Source organism: Hydra vulgaris, chromosome 09 (assembly GCF_038396675.1).
Source record: "Hydra vulgaris chromosome 09, alternate assembly HydraT2T_AEP".
Lineage (NCBI taxonomy): Eukaryota > Metazoa > Cnidaria > Hydrozoa > Anthoathecata > Hydridae > Hydra > Hydra vulgaris.
In genome coordinates, this window is record NC_088928.1 from 23338075 (window position 1) to 23356660 (window position 18586).

The 18586-nt window shown below is 27.0% G+C and overlaps 2 long non-coding RNA genes across 2 annotated transcripts; both read left to right on the forward strand.

Annotated features, from left to right (window-relative positions):
- Positions 1 to 424: 424 nt before the first annotated feature.
- LOC136084655 (uncharacterized) lies at positions 425 to 6454 on the forward strand. The gene is made up of 3 exons (XR_010640726.1): positions 425 to 712; positions 5921 to 5989; positions 6274 to 6454. It is a non-coding gene; the product is annotated as an uncharacterized LOC136084655 (long non-coding RNA).
- Positions 6455 to 13699: 7245 nt separating this feature from the next.
- Positions 13700 to 16570, forward strand: LOC136084656 (uncharacterized). Its single transcript, XR_010640727.1, has 2 exons — positions 13700 to 16163; positions 16388 to 16570. It is a non-coding gene; the product is annotated as an uncharacterized LOC136084656 (long non-coding RNA).
- The last annotated feature ends 2016 nt before the right edge of the window (positions 16571 to 18586 follow it).

Consider the following 18586-nt stretch of genomic DNA (forward strand, 5'->3'; position numbering starts at 1 on the left):
ATGTTTATTTCTTTTTCTTCAAATTGTTGTTGAAATTTTTTTATTTCGTACTTGAAAAATATGGTATATACTTCTGATTAATTTTTTGTAAACTTATGATATTTTATGAAACCATAAAAAAATTAATATAGTTTATAATATAAGCAAAAATTTCAGACAAGAATGTTTCTCATCAACAAATGTTATATCAAGTATTTCTAGAATGAAATTCTAGAAATCACTGTTTAACTGTTTAAAAAAAATGAATTATTTAAAAAATTGAATTCAAAGACGCTTGCTGTTATAGTCAATAACACATTTCAGTAACTGGCCTCCATAACCAGGGTGATCAGGGTTTCTTTTGTACCTAGCCCATCCCAGTGAAAAATAAAACCGCGTCCCACATGGGTTCCGCGTGGGTTCCGTGTGGGATTAATGGGATTTACGTGGGACGGATTTTCCCATGTGGTATCCGTATGGAAATTTGTCACCTTAAACCCATGTGGGTAATCCCACATGGGTTACATGTGGGAACCATATGGTATTTACACACATGGGAAATCCCACGTGGGTTTCATGTGGGATTTGCATGGGAATTAATTTGAAAGCTGGAAACTAAAAAAAAACTTTAAAAAAAAAACTAAATAAAAATTTTTAAATCGACATTGCATTGCGTTACGTTAATATTGTGTGAAAATATTTTATATTAATATAGAGAATGGCAAGCAAGTATGTAAGTACCACGAATAATGTTTATCTTTCTTTATAGAAATAAGATTAAGATTTGTGCAAATAGACGTATTATAAGGAATATATAATAGTTATTTGAATATAGATCTTGAGTATATTATCTGCAAACAATTAACTGATGAAAGTTCAAATGTTGTCAAAAACCAAGCATGCATGCATGGAACACTACAGTGTCCCACAAAGAAATGCAGGTTTGAAAGTCAAAGAATTCCCAATTTTCTTTGTTAAAAAAGAAAAAAATAGGGTGGTGGTGGTGGGTGGTGTTTTTGTTTTGTTCATGGTCGCTCTCCTCGATTTAGCCTAGCTATATGAAAGTGAACCATCCAGAATGTAGACTGTACAAATATTTTTTATAACGTATAATATTCTTATGTAAAACATCTATATTTCTGGTAAATATATTGCTTTTTGTTGTTGTTGTTGTTGTGAGGGAGATAAGTTTCTGTAACTTTTTTTATGCTCCAAAACTTTTAACTTTAGATATAATAAGGTCCTTATGACTTAAGGGACTTACAAACTACATTGAGGAACAAAAACAGGATATTAACAGAAACTTTTCAATTTTTAATCTGGAGTACCACAGTGTTATTGGGAATAAAGCCTCTGGGTCCAGTTTTCAAAGTAATATAATCTAAAGTAATGTTTAAATAAAATAGTATACTTTAAAATGCATATAGTTATACATATAACTCCTGATATAGTTATACATATAACTCCTGATATAGTTATACATATAATTCCTGATATAGTTATACATATAACTCCTGATAGTTAACTATATGTATAACTAGTTATACATATAATTTGTTATAGAAACTTATTTTTTAAGGTTATGCTTGAACAAATTAGTACCAATTAATTCAAATTTAAGATTTAGTTAAAGTTCAAGTTAAAGTTCTTATTTATTCATTGTTTTTGTTAATTTTATATTTATTTGTTCAAATTTGTTAATTAGTACTATTTCTTACTACAGTAAGAATGTTTATCATTGTTGAACGTGATTTTATTTGTTAATTTTATTTTTCAACATATTTTGACAACACCCTTTACATTTTAAATGATGACAGCTTTACTTTTCTATTGACGTTAAATTTATTACGTTTCAATAACTCAGATTGTATCATAACTGAATTATTGTAAGCTATGTAGGGGTTTGTTGTATATCAAATGGTGTTTTAAATAAAGTAAAAATAATATATATATATATATATATATATATATATATATATATATATATATATATATATATATATATATATTATATATATATATACAACATTAAAACAATAAAATTGATACAAAATTTCACTTTAAAACGAATACCATTAACATTGTGGTGATAATAGCATTAGGAAACTAGTATTTATGTATTAATATTATACTATAAATAAATAGTTTTTTAATTCATTTTATAAAATAGAGACTGACAACTGATAATTAATGGAAATAAATACAAATTATAAAAATCATGTAAACTTCATTTATTATTTCTAAATACTATATTAATGTTAGTCTACAAAGTTAAAATCAATTTAGAGCATTGTTATTAGTTCTTTTGCGATTTGCACTTCCACTTCTGTCTCTCAAATTTATAAAATAGATGGTCAAAGCTTGCTCAATAGGTAGGTTCTCAGCATAACAATGCTTTTTTCTTACACTTTCTAAAGTGAAATATGGCAAATTGATTACTTATTTTTACCTAAATCATAGGATTATCTATGCATCTATCAAACTCAGTCAATTTTTTGCCATCTCCCATTGAAAATGATGTAAGTTTTTGTTATCATATTATGATGGTATATCTGAATTGTTAATATAATATAAAAAATGCATATACTATCAATTTTTTCTGGTTCAATTATACATTTATTCTCAACAGTACTAAAAGTAAAAAAAAAAAACACAAATTGTTTTTTCAGATAAGCAAGCTAATTACTGAATTTAAATTGTTTTTTCTATGATCCTCTACAGTTTTAAGCAACAAAAGCAAGAAGTTTTTAGACCACATTGTTGGTGTAAATACCTCTAAAACCTGCTCATAGCTAGCATAAATTGTTTTACTTTTTTTAAAATAAAATAATTTACTTTTTGTTTTAATTCAATTTTTTAATTGACATTATTTTGGTCTCAACATCCCCTCCCCATTGTCAATTATTGTTAAACTCACACTGCCCCTCTATCTACTGGCATCATTTATGGATGATCCCATAGCCTAAATACTATATATATATATATATATATATATATATATATATATATATATATATATATATATATATATACATATATATATATATATATATATATATATATATATATTTTTATATTTATATTTAAATATATATATATTTATATATATATATATATATTTATATATATATATATATATATATATATACATATATATATTTATATTTATATACATATATATATATATATATATATATATATATATATATATATATATATATATATATATATATATATATATATATATATATATATATTATTTTTACTTTATTTACAACACCATTTGAGATACAACAAACCCCTTACAAAGCTTACAATAATTCAGTTAAAATTCAATCTGAGTTATTGAAACGTAATAAATTTAACATCAATAGAAAAGCTGTCATCATTTAAAATGTAAAGGGTGTTGTCAAAATATGTTGATAGTAAATTTAAGTTACTAATAAAATCACGTTCAACAATGATAAATATTCTTACTGTAGTAAGAATTAGTACTAGTTAACAAATTTGAACAAATAAATATAAAATAGTGAAAAAACAATGAACAAGTAACTTGAACTTGAACTAAATCTTGAATCTGAATTAATTGGTTCTAATTTGTTCAAGCATAACCTTAAAAAATAAGTATATATAATAAATTTTATGTATAACTAGTTATACATATAGTTAACTATCAGGAGTTATATGTATAACTGCATGCATTTTAAAGCATTTTATTTAATTTATATATTACTTTAGATCATATTACTTTGAATACTGGGCCCAGAGACTTTATTCCCAATTACACTGTGGTACTCCAGATTAAAAATTTAAAAGTTTCTGTAAATATCCTGTTTTTGTTCCTCAATGTACTTCGTAAGTCCCTTAAGTTTTATGAATCTTATTATATATAAAGTTAAAAGTTTAGGAGCCTAAAAAAAGTTACAGAAACCTCCCTATCTCCCCCTATTTTAATTTTTTTTTTTTTAATAAAGAAAATTTGACTTTCAAACCTGCATTTCTTTGTGGGACACTGCAGTGTCCCATGCATGCATGCTTAGTTTTTGACAACATTAGAACTTGCATCAGTCAATTGTTTGCAGATAATATACTCAAGAAATTTATTCAAATATCATATGAACATGTTAGAGAATGTTCATATGATATTTAAATATCACAAATTTAATAATATTGTTGTGATATGTTATATAAATAATTCCATATTAGATTATGATATGAAAATAAGATAGGATATGAAGGCAATGATCAAAGAATAAATTTACTTATAGAAATTTAGATGTTTGTTTATTAGTTTCAGAATATTATATTATGTGTGACTGCGGCCTTCTATAATAACAGGCCTTGACATCGCGCAACAAATATGTTAAACTGAAGGCCAATTCCTAATACTGTGTTTTACATTTTCATCTTTTAACATTAGACGAAAGTTTGTGCTTTTTTAATAAATCTTTAAAATGTGATTGGTTTATAAATTAGATAGCCCAACATCAAGACGATAACGTTGTAAGGTTCAAGGCATTAACATTGTAAGGTAATAATATTGTCAAACTAACGATAAGTTTTTTTAATAATTAAAATGCCTTGAAAATGCCTTTAAAATGCTGTTTATCTCTTTGCAAGTCGAACTATCTCAACTACAACAAAAATATCAATTTATACAACTACAACTACAATATCAATTACAACTACAACAAAAATATCAATTTATAAATTCCCGAAGAATCAAGAGGAGAGAAAAAGATGTAGTGAAGCTATCCCAAGAACTGGTTTTATTGTTACAGACTATACAGCATTATGTCAACTGCATTGGCCAAATGAAGCACCTTTTGAAAGCAAATATGGGAAGCAACGACCTTTAAACCCACCACCTGTTTTTAAAATATTCCGCCTAGTTGTTTAGCCACACCAGCAAGTAAAGTTAGAAAAAATGTAACTTCAAGCGGTTTTCGAAACATTTTACCAGATGAGTTGAATGATTTTTTAAAAGAGGATGAACTTATATTTGACGATATTCAATCTTTGTTAAGTGATAATAACGATGTTATTGTTTTCCAGCTTAATAAAAAAAGTTTACACATACAATCAAAAATGTACAAACTTGGTGTTCCATTATTTATTTTAGTAATTTTCAAGGATTATTCATTTGTAGCTAACCATAATGGCACAACTTGTAATATTTCATATTTAGCTGTAAACAAATTAAAGTTAATGAAAACAAAATCAGCTTTATTTGAAGCAGTTAAATTTTTAAAAAATAAAGAAAGTTCGCTTCAGTCAAATATTCTATTCGAACACCTTAATGCTATGAGAAAAGTTAATGTTGGTGAAGTTTTATATGCTTCAGATATAATATGTAGAGCATATGAGTATTTTGCTATGCGACGAAGTTTATATGATTGTTTGTGTATTGACTACAAGTTGCCAAGTATAAGGACTTTAACCCTGTTGAGATATATTGATAAAACTTTTTTTTGCTTGAATCAACTTTTGTTGGTGTTTTTTATTGTTGGTGATTTTTATTGTTACCATTTTTAGCAAAAAAAATTAAAAATACAGTTATCTTTCTAATATATAGATATATACTATGTTATGGTTCTGCTTAATATTGATACTATTTAATATTACATAAATATTCTTAATGAAATTTGAAATACGAAAAGCATGATTATCTTTCAACAATTTTTTGGTTTTCTTTTTATATTTCCGTTTTTACTAGAGATTATTATTAGAAAACATAGACTGCCATTACACCCTACCTAATATAAAAATATATCAATATAAGTAAAAGTTTAAGTTTAATCGGCCTTCAGTTTTTACGGCATCTTGCGCGATGTCAAGGCCTGTTATTATAGAAGTCTACATCATTGAAAAAGTAGGTTTTTACATTTTTGTTTTTGTTTTTTTGTTTAACTACTTATCCTTATTGATCACTTTTTTTCAGGATTCTCCTCAGGGGTTCAAGCTCAATACGCATAATATGTGTTCAATTACGCATAATACGTTAGTCATTGTAAGTAATAAATTAGGAAATAATTATTTGTGAAATATTGTAGTCATTAATGACTTCAAACTGGCAAATAATTAAAATTGCTCGACTGATAAGGTTCCTTATTAAAATTGCTCTCTCTCTCTCTCTCTCTCTCTCTCTCTCTCTCTCTCTCTCTCTCTCTCTCTCTCTATCTCTCTCTCTCTCTCTCTCTCTATATATATATATATATATATATATATATATAAATATATATATATATATATATATATATATATATATAATTTTATTTTTCTTTTTTTTTTTAGAAAATGTTTGAAGAAAGTTAGAAGATACTAAAAACCTTGGTATTATACAAGCCGAAGCGATTTAATTAATTCAATTGACAAAAAACGGCGTGTAAATCGCGAAAGAAAAAATAATATTTTTAATATTCGTTTTGGATGTATTGATTAGTAGCATTTATTTTTAAATAAATTCATTTTGCAACACGTTTTTTAATTTTATAAAATTTCGTCATAATAGTTTAAGGTAAATCCCACATAGGTTATAGGTGGAAAACATCACATGTAAAAGATCAAAAATGCTACACGTTTTGAATACCAAATGGGATAAAGTAGCAAATACCAGATTAAGTTAAGCCTCTCTGAAAGCTTCGATGAATAATTTTAAATTACTATTTAAGTAATTTTTAAATTAAAAGAATTTTAAAAATTATCATAGAAGCATTCAGACTTTCATTTGTCTAGTATTGACTACTTTTATACCATTTGGATTAAAATTTGTGGCATTTAAGATCTATAACATGTAGTATTTTCCACCTATATCCCATGTAGGATTTACCACATAAAACCCATGTGGGATTTACCATATGAAACCCACATGGGACAAAATAATAATCCCCATATGAGTTACATATGGTAAAAACCCACGCGTATCCCATATGGGATTTACCATATGGAATCCATGTGGGATTTACCATATGAAACCCACATGGGACAAAATAATAATCCCCACATGGGTTACATGTGGAAATATCCACGCGTATCCCATGTGCGCTTTTTCACTGGGATGTTCCTGTGTACTTTTTAGAGCAATAAATTCAGGAACATTGTAGAACACTGCATGGGCTTTTGGGGTGACTGAAACGGGGAGTTGAAGATATGAGTTCTTAAAGTCTTTTACATGTTGAACATATGCAGAATTTAATGTCCTTCCAAAATAGGAGCAAACAACATTCTTAAAATGTTGGAATGTTTTCACAAAACCAAGCATATGGTCTGCCTTTTCTCTTTCAATAATTCTTTGCAAAACATCCATATTCTTCAGAAGCTTATAAAAATCATTCCCAACAAACTCTCCACCATGATAAGGTTGTAATTTAAATTTGAGAAGTAATAGCCAATCTTTGCCTTAAGCCATATCTTTAGCATTGATTTATAAAGATGATTTACAATTCAAAGAAGAAGATGAAGTTCCATTGGGGGAATAAACACAATAACTTGTTTGACATCTTCTTGGTCAAACAATGAGTTATGAAATCATTATAAAAATCCTTTGCGCAAATTTTTCTATTCTCTTTCTCAATGAATGTTTTGCATCCTAATGGATCTGAAGTTTCTTGGAGTTCCCTGTACTTTGAGGCCACTAGATTTAACATCACACCAACAGCAAGGGTGTTTGCTTGAGTGATACTAAATGCCACAGATGATATTGGCTAACTTTATGTCACATGCAATAAAGAAAGGCACATCAATTTTACCAAATAAACTTAAAATATTTTTTAAATTTTCATAAGTTTCTGAAACATTTCAGCAACAGTAACAAGTAGATGACACTTGGCATTTGTTTCTTTTCCATGTTCTACAGTCAGTAAGTTTTTGTCATTTGAGGCTGAACTTTTTTTGACATTTTGACATCCACCATTGGAGATAACACTCAAGCTGAACTTGAGGAAAGATCCTCCACCAACAATACCTAGTTTGGTGAGAGGCGGTGAAAAGATTGCTCAAACTCTGAGAATTGAGTTGTAAAAATCCTCTAAACCCTTGCAGTGAACAACCTTTACCAAATAATCAGTTTTTGTAAATGGCCTTGTAAGTGAGATTTTGGGAACTTTGATTGAACTTTCAACCTTTCAACCAGTCGTTGTGAAATTTTCCCTAAATTTTGTTTCAACAATTTTTGAACTTGTAGTCTTGTTTAATGTTACAGCCAGTTCTTGCATCTTTTTATTTGAAAGATCAGTATTGATTTGAACTTAAAACATGTCCAAAGTAGTTAAAGAAGTTCTTGATATGCACTGAGCTCCGGAGGGACCTAGAGTTAAAGCCTTACCACTTTCTCTACTCAACCTAATTGTGCCATGTGGAGAGAATACCTTTTGAATTATTACAGAGGACGCAATTTTTTCAGCAGTTCTGGAATCAGTTGCTATCATTTTCTTCAAACTTAGTGGCTTGTGAACAATCATGTGTTATTCCTCTTTTGACTACACTGAGACAGTTTTAACAAAGTTTACCAAAGCTACTTGACGGTTCTTTCAAATCTTGATTGGTTGAAAAAGTGAGCTTTATAAAATGTCCTTTTATTTGACAAATCTGGCAAATTAAACAATTACAAGAATCAAGTCCTCTGGTCTGTGATCTAATAATCACTTTATTAAAGTCATGTAGCTTGGGAAGAGGCAAGTTTCTATCTCCTTTGCCATGCTTTTGTACCATTGCTCTGCAGGAATTACATATGCTCAATGGGCTCTATCATCCTTAAAATCAATGGAATTTCCAGAAAAAATACCTAGTATTTTTTCCTTGATGAAATCAGAAATATGCTGTCACATTTAAAAAAACAAAAGAAGCATAAAGACTGTCGAAAATCTTGATGAGTTTTTCTTTTATATGACATTTCAGTGGTTAAAAAACTGATCTTTGAAAAATAACTTTAGTACAAGCTCGTGTTGGTAAAAAATCTTTTTAGGTGTTTAGGCTGTTGACTGTTTAAATTTAATTACTTTAATGTTGTGGCATTTCCCGGAAAATAAGAAACATTTGTTTTTACATTTTTAAATAGTAGAAAAAAACTTGGTCAAAGCAATAAAAGGTTTTAGGAGATACTTCAATACAAGAAAAAAAGCACAACAAGGTTATACATATTTGATTTATTTAAAAAAAACTTGATAATAAAATTAATTTTGAAATTATTTTATAAATTACCAACTTATTTTGAATTTACAATTCTAAAGTTATTTTTAAAACATCTAAAAAAGTTTTTACTATATAGGTGTGAACCTTTTTTTAACATTTCCCTAAAAATATTATCTGTTAATATGGCAAAAAACATACCACGCGTTAGTAAAACAGTTTCCTTTATTTCGCTTATGTCAAGTGGAGTGCCTGTTACGTTTTTGAGAAATTGTGCATAATAATGTTTATTTTGATAAAAATATTATATTTACATCACATTTTTCCAGACCTTTCTTTTGAGGATTAAGCAATATTTGGTTTTAGTGTTAAAGATATGTGTTATCAGCGTTATTTCATCAAGTGAAAACCATTTTTTTAAATCAACATAACCTAATGAGCAAGCTATGAAACTGTATTCTTTCTAAAAACTGTCCTCTGAGGCAGAACTGCAGAGAAGCACAGGAAGCACAACTGCACACTTTTGATATTTATCAAAGTTAGGTAATTACGAATAACAATAATTACAACCGTCACACTTGAATGCATTTATGTAACAACTTGAATAGAAACAGTTTTGTTTTGAGATATTGGAAACTAGATTTCGTATTTTTTTTTTAAATTTCATCAATGAGTTTTTGCTTAAAATATAAAGCTAAGAGTATATCGAATGAGAAAAATCAGTCTGTAAATCAAAGAATGCCTACATAGTATGCAAACGTGCAGCAAAATCAGCGAATAATCTGAGCTGTGATAATTGTAAAGAAGATGTACCAAGAAAAGTGTACCCCAACGATTTTTGTGAGGGTGCGGTTGTGCCTCACAATCGGGGGCAAAACCGTTTTTTTCACTAAGTGTAATTTTTGGGTAATAACATTTTCAAAAACCGTTTAATTTTTTTCTTAATTGCATCAATATAAAGCCTAATAATGTGGTTATTGAAATAAACTGTTAAAAACACACATTTAGTTTTTATTTTCATATAATATTAATCCAAACTTTACGGGGGCGGGTATGTCGCTACTTCCCCTATATATATGTAAAGGCTTCCTGATGAGCCTACTGGCGAGCCTGAGCCTAGATAGCGAAAAGACTTGTTGAAGAAAACTAGTTTTTTTACTAATTGATTGTTGCTTTGTTCTTTAAGAACATTGACCACTCTATTTGTAGAATACACTAACATTATATATATATATATATATATATATATATATATATATATATATATATATATATATATATATATATATATATATATATGTATATATATATATATATATATATATATATATATATATATATATATATATATATATATATATATATATATATATATATATATATATATATATATATATATATATATATATATATATATATATATATGTATATCTACACACACATTTACACACATATACATATACACACTTATATATATATATATAATACATACATATACACACGTGTGTATATATATGTGTGTATGTAAACACACATATGTATGTGTGTATGTAAACGCACATATATAATATACATATCATGAACAAATATATTAAAACATATTTATCTATTGGCACGTATTGAGAGAAAATAACAATTTATATTTAAAAATGGCTAAAAAAATTTAATTACTATAGGATGTTAGCGTATGAAATATAGGAAACATAATAATATAGTAATAACTGTTATGTTTTCACGTGCAAAAGTTTCCGTGCTGGTTACAAATTGCCAACCCAGTGAAAAATAAAACCGCGTCCCACATGGGTTCCGCGTGGGTTCCGTGTGGGATTGATGGGATTTATGTGGGACGGATTTTCCCATGTGGTATCCGTATGGAAATTTGTCACCTTAAACCCATGTGGGTAATCCCACATGGGTTACATGTGGGAACCATATGGTATTTACACACATGGGAAATCCCACGTGGGTTTCCTGTGGGATTTGCATGGAAATTAATTTAAAAGCTGGAAACTAAAAAAAAAAATTTTAAATCAAAATTGCATTGCGTTACGTTTATATTGTGTGAAAATATTTTATATTAATAAAGAGAATGGCAAGCAAGTATGTAATATATATGTATGTATATAATATGTATGTATATAAGTACCACGAACAATTTTTATCTTTCTTTATAGAAATAAGATTAAAATTTGTGCAAATAGACGTATTATTAGGATAATATAATAGTTATTTGAATATAGATCTTGAGTAAATTATTTGCAAACAATTAACTGATGCAAGTTGAAATGTTGTCAAAAACCAATCTTGCATGCAGTGTCCCACAGTACCACAGAACCACAGAAAACTGAACCCAGAGGCTTTATTCTCAATAACACTGGAGTACCACAGTGTTATTGAGAATAAAGCCTCTGGGTTCAGTTTTCAAAGTAATATGATCTAAGTAATGTTTAAATAAAATAATATGCTTTAAAATGCATATAGTTATACATATAACTCCTGATAGTTAACTATATGTATAACAAGTTATAGATATAATTTGTTATAAAAACTTATTTTTTAAGGTTATACGTGATCAAATTAGTACCAATTAATTCAAATTCAAGATTTAGTTAACGTTCAAGTTAATGTTCTTATTTATTCATTGTTTTTGTTAATTTTATATTTATTTGTTCAAATTTATAAGTTAGTACTATATTTTACTACAGTAAGAATGTTTATCATTGTTGAACGTGATTTTATTAGTAACTTAATTTTACTATCAACATATTTTGACAACACCCTTTATACTTTAAATGATGACAGCTTTACTTTTCTATTGATGTTAAATTTATTACGTTTCAATAACTCAGATTGAATTTTAACTGAATTATTGTAAGCTTTGTAGGGGTTTGTTGTATATCAAATGTTGTTGTAAATAAAGTAAAAATAATATATATATATATATATATATATATATATATATATATATACACATATTTATATATATATATAATGTATATATATATATATATATACACATACATACATACATACATACATACATACATATATATATATATATATATATATATATATATATACATATATATATATATACATATATATATATATATATATATATATATATATATATATATATATATATATATATATATATATATATATATATATATAAATATAACATTAAAACAATAAAATTAATACAAAATTTCACTTTAAAACGAATACCATTAACATTGTGATGATAATAGCATTAGGAAACTAGTATTTATGTATTATTATTGTACTATAAATAAATAGTTTTTTAATTCATTTTATAAAATGGAGACTGACAACTAATAATTAGTTGAAATAAATACAAATTATAAAAATCATGTAAACTTCATTTATTATTACTAAATACTATATTAATGTTAGTCTACAAAGTTAAAATCAATTTAGAGCATTGTTATTAGTTCTTTTGCGATTCGCATTTCCACTTCTGTCTCTCAAATTTATAAAATAGGTGGTCAAAGCTTGCTCAATAGGTAGGTTCTCAGCATAACAATGCTTTTTTCTTACACTTTCTAAAGAGAAATATGGCAAATTGATTACTTATTTTACCTAAATCATAGGGTCATCTTTGCATAATGATGTCAGATGATGACCCGGTTTATTGAACAACTTCACCCTTTATCAAACTCAGTCAATTTTTTGCCATCTCCCATTAAAAATGATGTCAGTTTTTGTTATCGTATTATGATGGTATATCTGAATTGTTAATATAATATAAAAAATGCATATACCATCAATTTTTTTCGGGTTCAATTATACATTTATTCTCAACAGTACTAAAAGTAAAAAAAAACAAACATAAATTGTTCTTTCAGATAAGCAAGCTAATTTCTGAATTTAAGTTGTTTTTCCCTATGATCCTCTACAGTTTTAAGCAACAAAAGCAAGAAGTTTTTAGACCACATTGTTGGTGTAAATACCTCTAAAACCTGCTCATAGCTAGCATAAATTGTTTTACTTTTTTTTTAAATAAAATATTTTACTTTTTTTTTTTAATTCAATTTTTTAATGGACATTATTTTGGTCTCAACATCCCCTCCCCATTGTCAATTATTGTTAAACTCACACTGCCCCTCTCTCTACTGGCATCATTTATGTTTGATCTCAGAGCCTAAATACTATATATATATATATATATATATATATATATATATATATATATATATATATATATATATATTATATATATATATATATATATATATATATATATATATATATATTATTTTTACTTTATTTACAACACCATTTGAGATACAACAAATCCTTACAAAGCTTACAATAATTCAGTTAAAATTCAATCTGAGTTATTGAAACGTAATAAATTTAACATCAATAGAAAAGTAAAGCTGTCATCATTTAAAATGTAAAGAGTGTTGTCAAAATATGTTGATACTAAAGTTAAGTTACTAATAAAATCACGTTCAACAATGATAAATATTCTTACTGTAGTAAGAATTAGTACTAGTTAACAAACTTGAACAAATAAATATAAAATAGTGAAAAAACAATGAACAAATAACTTGAACTTTAACTAAATCTTGAATTTGAATTAATTGGTTCTAATTTGTTCAAGCATAACCTTAAAAAATAAGTTTATATAATAAATTTTATGTATAACTAGTTATACATATAGTTAACTATCAGGAGTTATATGTATAACTGCATGCATTTTAAAGCATTTTATTTAATTTATATATTACTTTAGATCGTATTACTTTGAATACTGGACCCAGAGACTTTATTCCCAATTACACTGTGGTACTCCAGATTAAAAATTTAAAAGTTTCTGTAAATATCCTGTTTTTGTTCCTCAATGTACTTCGTAAGTCCCTTAAGTTTTATGAACCTTATTATATATAAAGTTAAAAGTTTTGGAGCATAAAAAAAGTTACAGAAACCTCCCTATCTCCCCCCTATTTTAATTTTTTTTTTTAATAAAACAAAATTTGACTTTTAAACCTGCATTTCTTTGTGGGACACTGCAGTGTCCCATGCATGCATGCTTGGTTTTTGACAACATTAGAACTTGCATCAGTCAATTGTTTGCAGATAATATACTCAAGAACTATATTCAAATATCATATGAACATGTTAGAGAATGTTCATATGATATTTGAACATCACAAATTTAATAATATTGTTGTGATATGTTATATAAATAATTCCATAATAGATTATGATATGAAAATAAGATAGGATATGAAGGCAATGATCAAAGAATAAATTTACTTATAGAAATTTAGATGTTTGTTTATTAGTTTCAGAATATTATATTATGTGTGACCGCGGCCTTCTATAATAAAAGGCCTTGACATCGCGCAACAAAGTTGTTAAACTGAAGGCCAATTCCTAATACTTTGTTTACATTTTCATCTTTTAACATTAGACGAAAGTTTGTGTTCACGCTTTTTTAATAAATCTTTAAAATTTGATTGGTTTATAAATTAGATAGCCCAACATCAAGACGATAACGTTGTAAGGTTCAAGGCGTTAACATTGTAAGGTAATAATATTGTCAAACTAACGATAAGTTTTTTTAATAATTAAAATGCCTTAAAAATGCCTTTAAAATACTGTGTATCTTTTTGCAAGTCGAACTATCTCAACTACAACAAAGATATCAATTTATTCAACTACAACTACAATATCAATTACAACTACAACAAAAATATCAATACTCAACTATGACAAAAACATCAATTTATAAATTACTGAAGAATCTAGAGGAGAGAAAAAGATGTAGTGAAGCTATCCCAAGAACTGGTTTTATTGTTACAGACTATATAGCATTATGTCAACTGCATTGGCCAAATGAAGCACCTTTTGAAAGCAAATATGGGAAGCAACGACCTTTAAACCCACCATCTGTTTTTAAAGTATTCCGCCTAGTTGTTTAGCCACACCAGCAAGTAAAGTTAGAAAAAATGTAACTTCAAGCGGTTTTCGAAGCATTTTACCAGATAAGTTAAATGATTTTCTTAAAGAGGATGAACTTATATTTGACAATATTCAATCTTTGTTAAGTGATAATAACAATTTTATTGTTTTCCAGCTTAATAAAAAAAGTTTGCACATACAATCAAAAATGTACAAACTTGGTGTTCCATTATTTTTTGTTTTAGTAATTTTTAATGATTATTTGTTTGTAGCTAACCATAATGGCACAACTTGTAATATTTCATATTTAGCTGTAAACAAATTAAAGTTAATAAAAACAAAATCAGCTTTATTTGAAGCAGTTAGATTTTTAAAAAATAAAGAAAGTTCGCTTCTGTCAAATATTCTATTCGAACACCTTAATGCTATGAGAAAAAATAATGTTGGTGAAGTTTTATATACTTCAGATATTATATGTAGAGCATATGAGTATTTTGCTATGCGACAAAGTTTATATGATTGTTTGTGTATTGACTACAAGTTGCCAAGTAAACCCTGTTGAGATATATTATTAAAACTTTTTTTTCGCTTGAATCAACTTTTGTTGGTGTTTTTTATTGTTGGTGATTTTTATTGTTACCATTTTTAGGAAAAAAAATTAAAAATACAGTTATCTTTCTAATATATAGATATATACTTTGTTATGGTTCTGCTTGTTATTGATACTATTTAATATTACATAAATATTCTTAATGAAATTTGAAATACAAAAAGCATGATTATCTTTTAACAATTTTTTGGTTTTCTTTTTATATTTCCGTTTTTACTAGAGATTATTATTAGAAAACATAGACTGTCATTACACCCTACCTAATATAAAAATATATCAATATAAGTAAAAGTGAAAGTTTAATCGGCCTTCAGTTTTTACGGCATTTTGCGCGATGTCAAGGCCTGTTATTATAGAAGTCTACATCATTGAAAAAGAAGGTTTTTACATTTTTGTTTTTGTTTTTTTGTTTAACTACTTATCCTTATTGATCACTTTTTTTCAGGATTCTTCTCATGGGTTCAAGCTTATTACGCATAATATGTGTTCAATTACGCATAATACGTTAGTCATTGTAAGTAATAAATCATGAAATAATTATTTGTGAAATATTGTAGTCATTAATGACTTCAAACTGGCTAATAATTAAAATTGCTCGACTAATAAGGTTCCTTATTAAAATTGCTTTCTCTCTCTCTCTCTCTCTCTCTCTCTCTCTGTCTCTCTGTCTCTCTCTCTCTCTTTCTATATATATATATATATTTATATATATTTGTATTTATATTTTTTTTTTTTTAGAAGATGTTTGAAGATAGTTAGAAGATACTAAAAACCTTGGTATTATACAAGCCGAAGCGATTTAATTAATTCTATTGACAAAAAACGGCGTGTAAATCGCAAAAGAAAAAATAATATTTTTAATATTCGTTTTGGATGTATTGATTAATAGCATTTATTTTTAAATAAATTCATTTTGCAACACGTTTTTTAATTTTTTAAAATTTCGTCATAATAGTTTAAGGTAAATCCCACAGGTTATAGGTGGAAAACATCACATGAAAAGATCAAAAATGCTACACGTTTTGAATACCAAATGGGATAAAGTAGCAAATACCAGATTAAGTTAAACCTCTCTGAAAGCTTCGATGATTAATTTTAAATTACTATTTAAGTAATTTATAAATTAAAAGAATTTTAAAAATTATCATAGAAGCATTCGGACTTTCATTTGTCTAGTATTGACTACTTTTATACCATTTGGATTAAAATCTGTGGCATTTAAGATCTATAACATGTAGTATTTTCCACCTATATCCCATGTAGGATTTACCACATAAAACCCATGTGGGATTTACCATATGAAACCCACATGGGACAAAATAATAATCCCCATATGGGTTACATATGGTAAAAACCCACGCGTATCCCATATGGGATTTACCATATGGAATCCATGTGGGATTTACCATATGAAACCCACATGGGACAAAATAATAATCCCCACATGGGTTACATGTGGAAAAAATCCACGCGTATCCCATGTGCGCTTTTTCACTGGGAAAGATCACCTAACATGGACAATTAAAAACTGGAAAGTAGTTTTCTTAGGCAAATTTAAATGTAATCTTTTTGGAAGCGATGGTAGACAACACCCAATCGACACGAGAAATGACGTTCGTTACCGAATTTTAACTGTAAAACTTAGTGGAGAATGTGTGATAGTTTAAGGAATTTTCTCTGTGCTAGAATTTTTTCCATTGGGATAGATCAAAAGAAATATGAACGCTTCTATTTTTTTGTTGTTGTTTGTTAGTTTACAAGGACATTTTGGTAAACGATTTGTTATTTTATGCCGCAAAGTTTAATATTTCAGCAATACAATGACCCCAAACATACATTCATATTGTTAAAACTGTAGTTTACGACTTAAAATTGAGGGTTTCAAGATGGCCATCTCAATCACCGGACTTGAACCCAATTGAGAACTGAGGGGAAACTCTAGATCGTCTAGTTCAAAAGCATTCATATTCATATAAAGCCTCATTATTTAAATCATTGAAGGAAAAATGGGATAAGATCTTACATTCTTGTTATAATCGATTAATTGAGTCAATATCACGTTGTTTTGCAGTTGTTATCACTGTTAGGAGTATGGCTACAAAGTATTAATATAAAAGTATAGCTAAATTATATTATAGAATATTTGGACCAATAGTTTTTGATTTAAGAATATTTGGACCAATAATTTTTGATTATAGAATATTTGGACTAATAGTTTTTGATTTTTTCTTGGAGTGGCTGGCATTTTTTTCTACAAAAAGAATTTTGTAGGCAAGTTCTTAAATTGTTGTATGCAACTAAGAAAATTATCTCAACTTTGTTTTGTTTTTTATTCAATCTAAAAGTAGGAAGGAGCCGTGAGCTTCCTATTAAAGGCTTATCCGCGGTGCTCTGTGACAAGACCGTTAGGACTTCTTAGGGCACCTAAAAAAATTAAAAAAAAAAAAATTGTCTATTTATTCAACCAAAAATTGAAAAATTACAAATTATGTTATAATTTTACAAAATTAGGTTAGGTGCCACTCATATAGTTAAAAACTCATCATTGGAGTGACACCTAAATAAAGTAAACAAACAAACAAAAAAATTATAAGAAATATTAATAAACAAAAGCAAGCGTAAAATAAACTATTAAAAAAAAAAGGATTAAATTTAAATAAATTAAATTATAAATTAAAATAATATGAAAACACTCAATTAATAACAACAGCGAACAACAATAAAAATAATTAGCAACGACAGCACAAATGATAACAAACTTTACGCAAACGAAAAGGTTAATCTAATCTACAAAGGTTATTCTTAATCTACAAAAAAAATAAAATCTTTTGTTATTTTTGGCGAAAAAAAAAAGGCGTAGAAAAATTGGTGACGACTTATTTTTAAGTTTTAATTAGTTCTTTTTTACCATTATGTCAAACGTTTTTTGAATTTTAT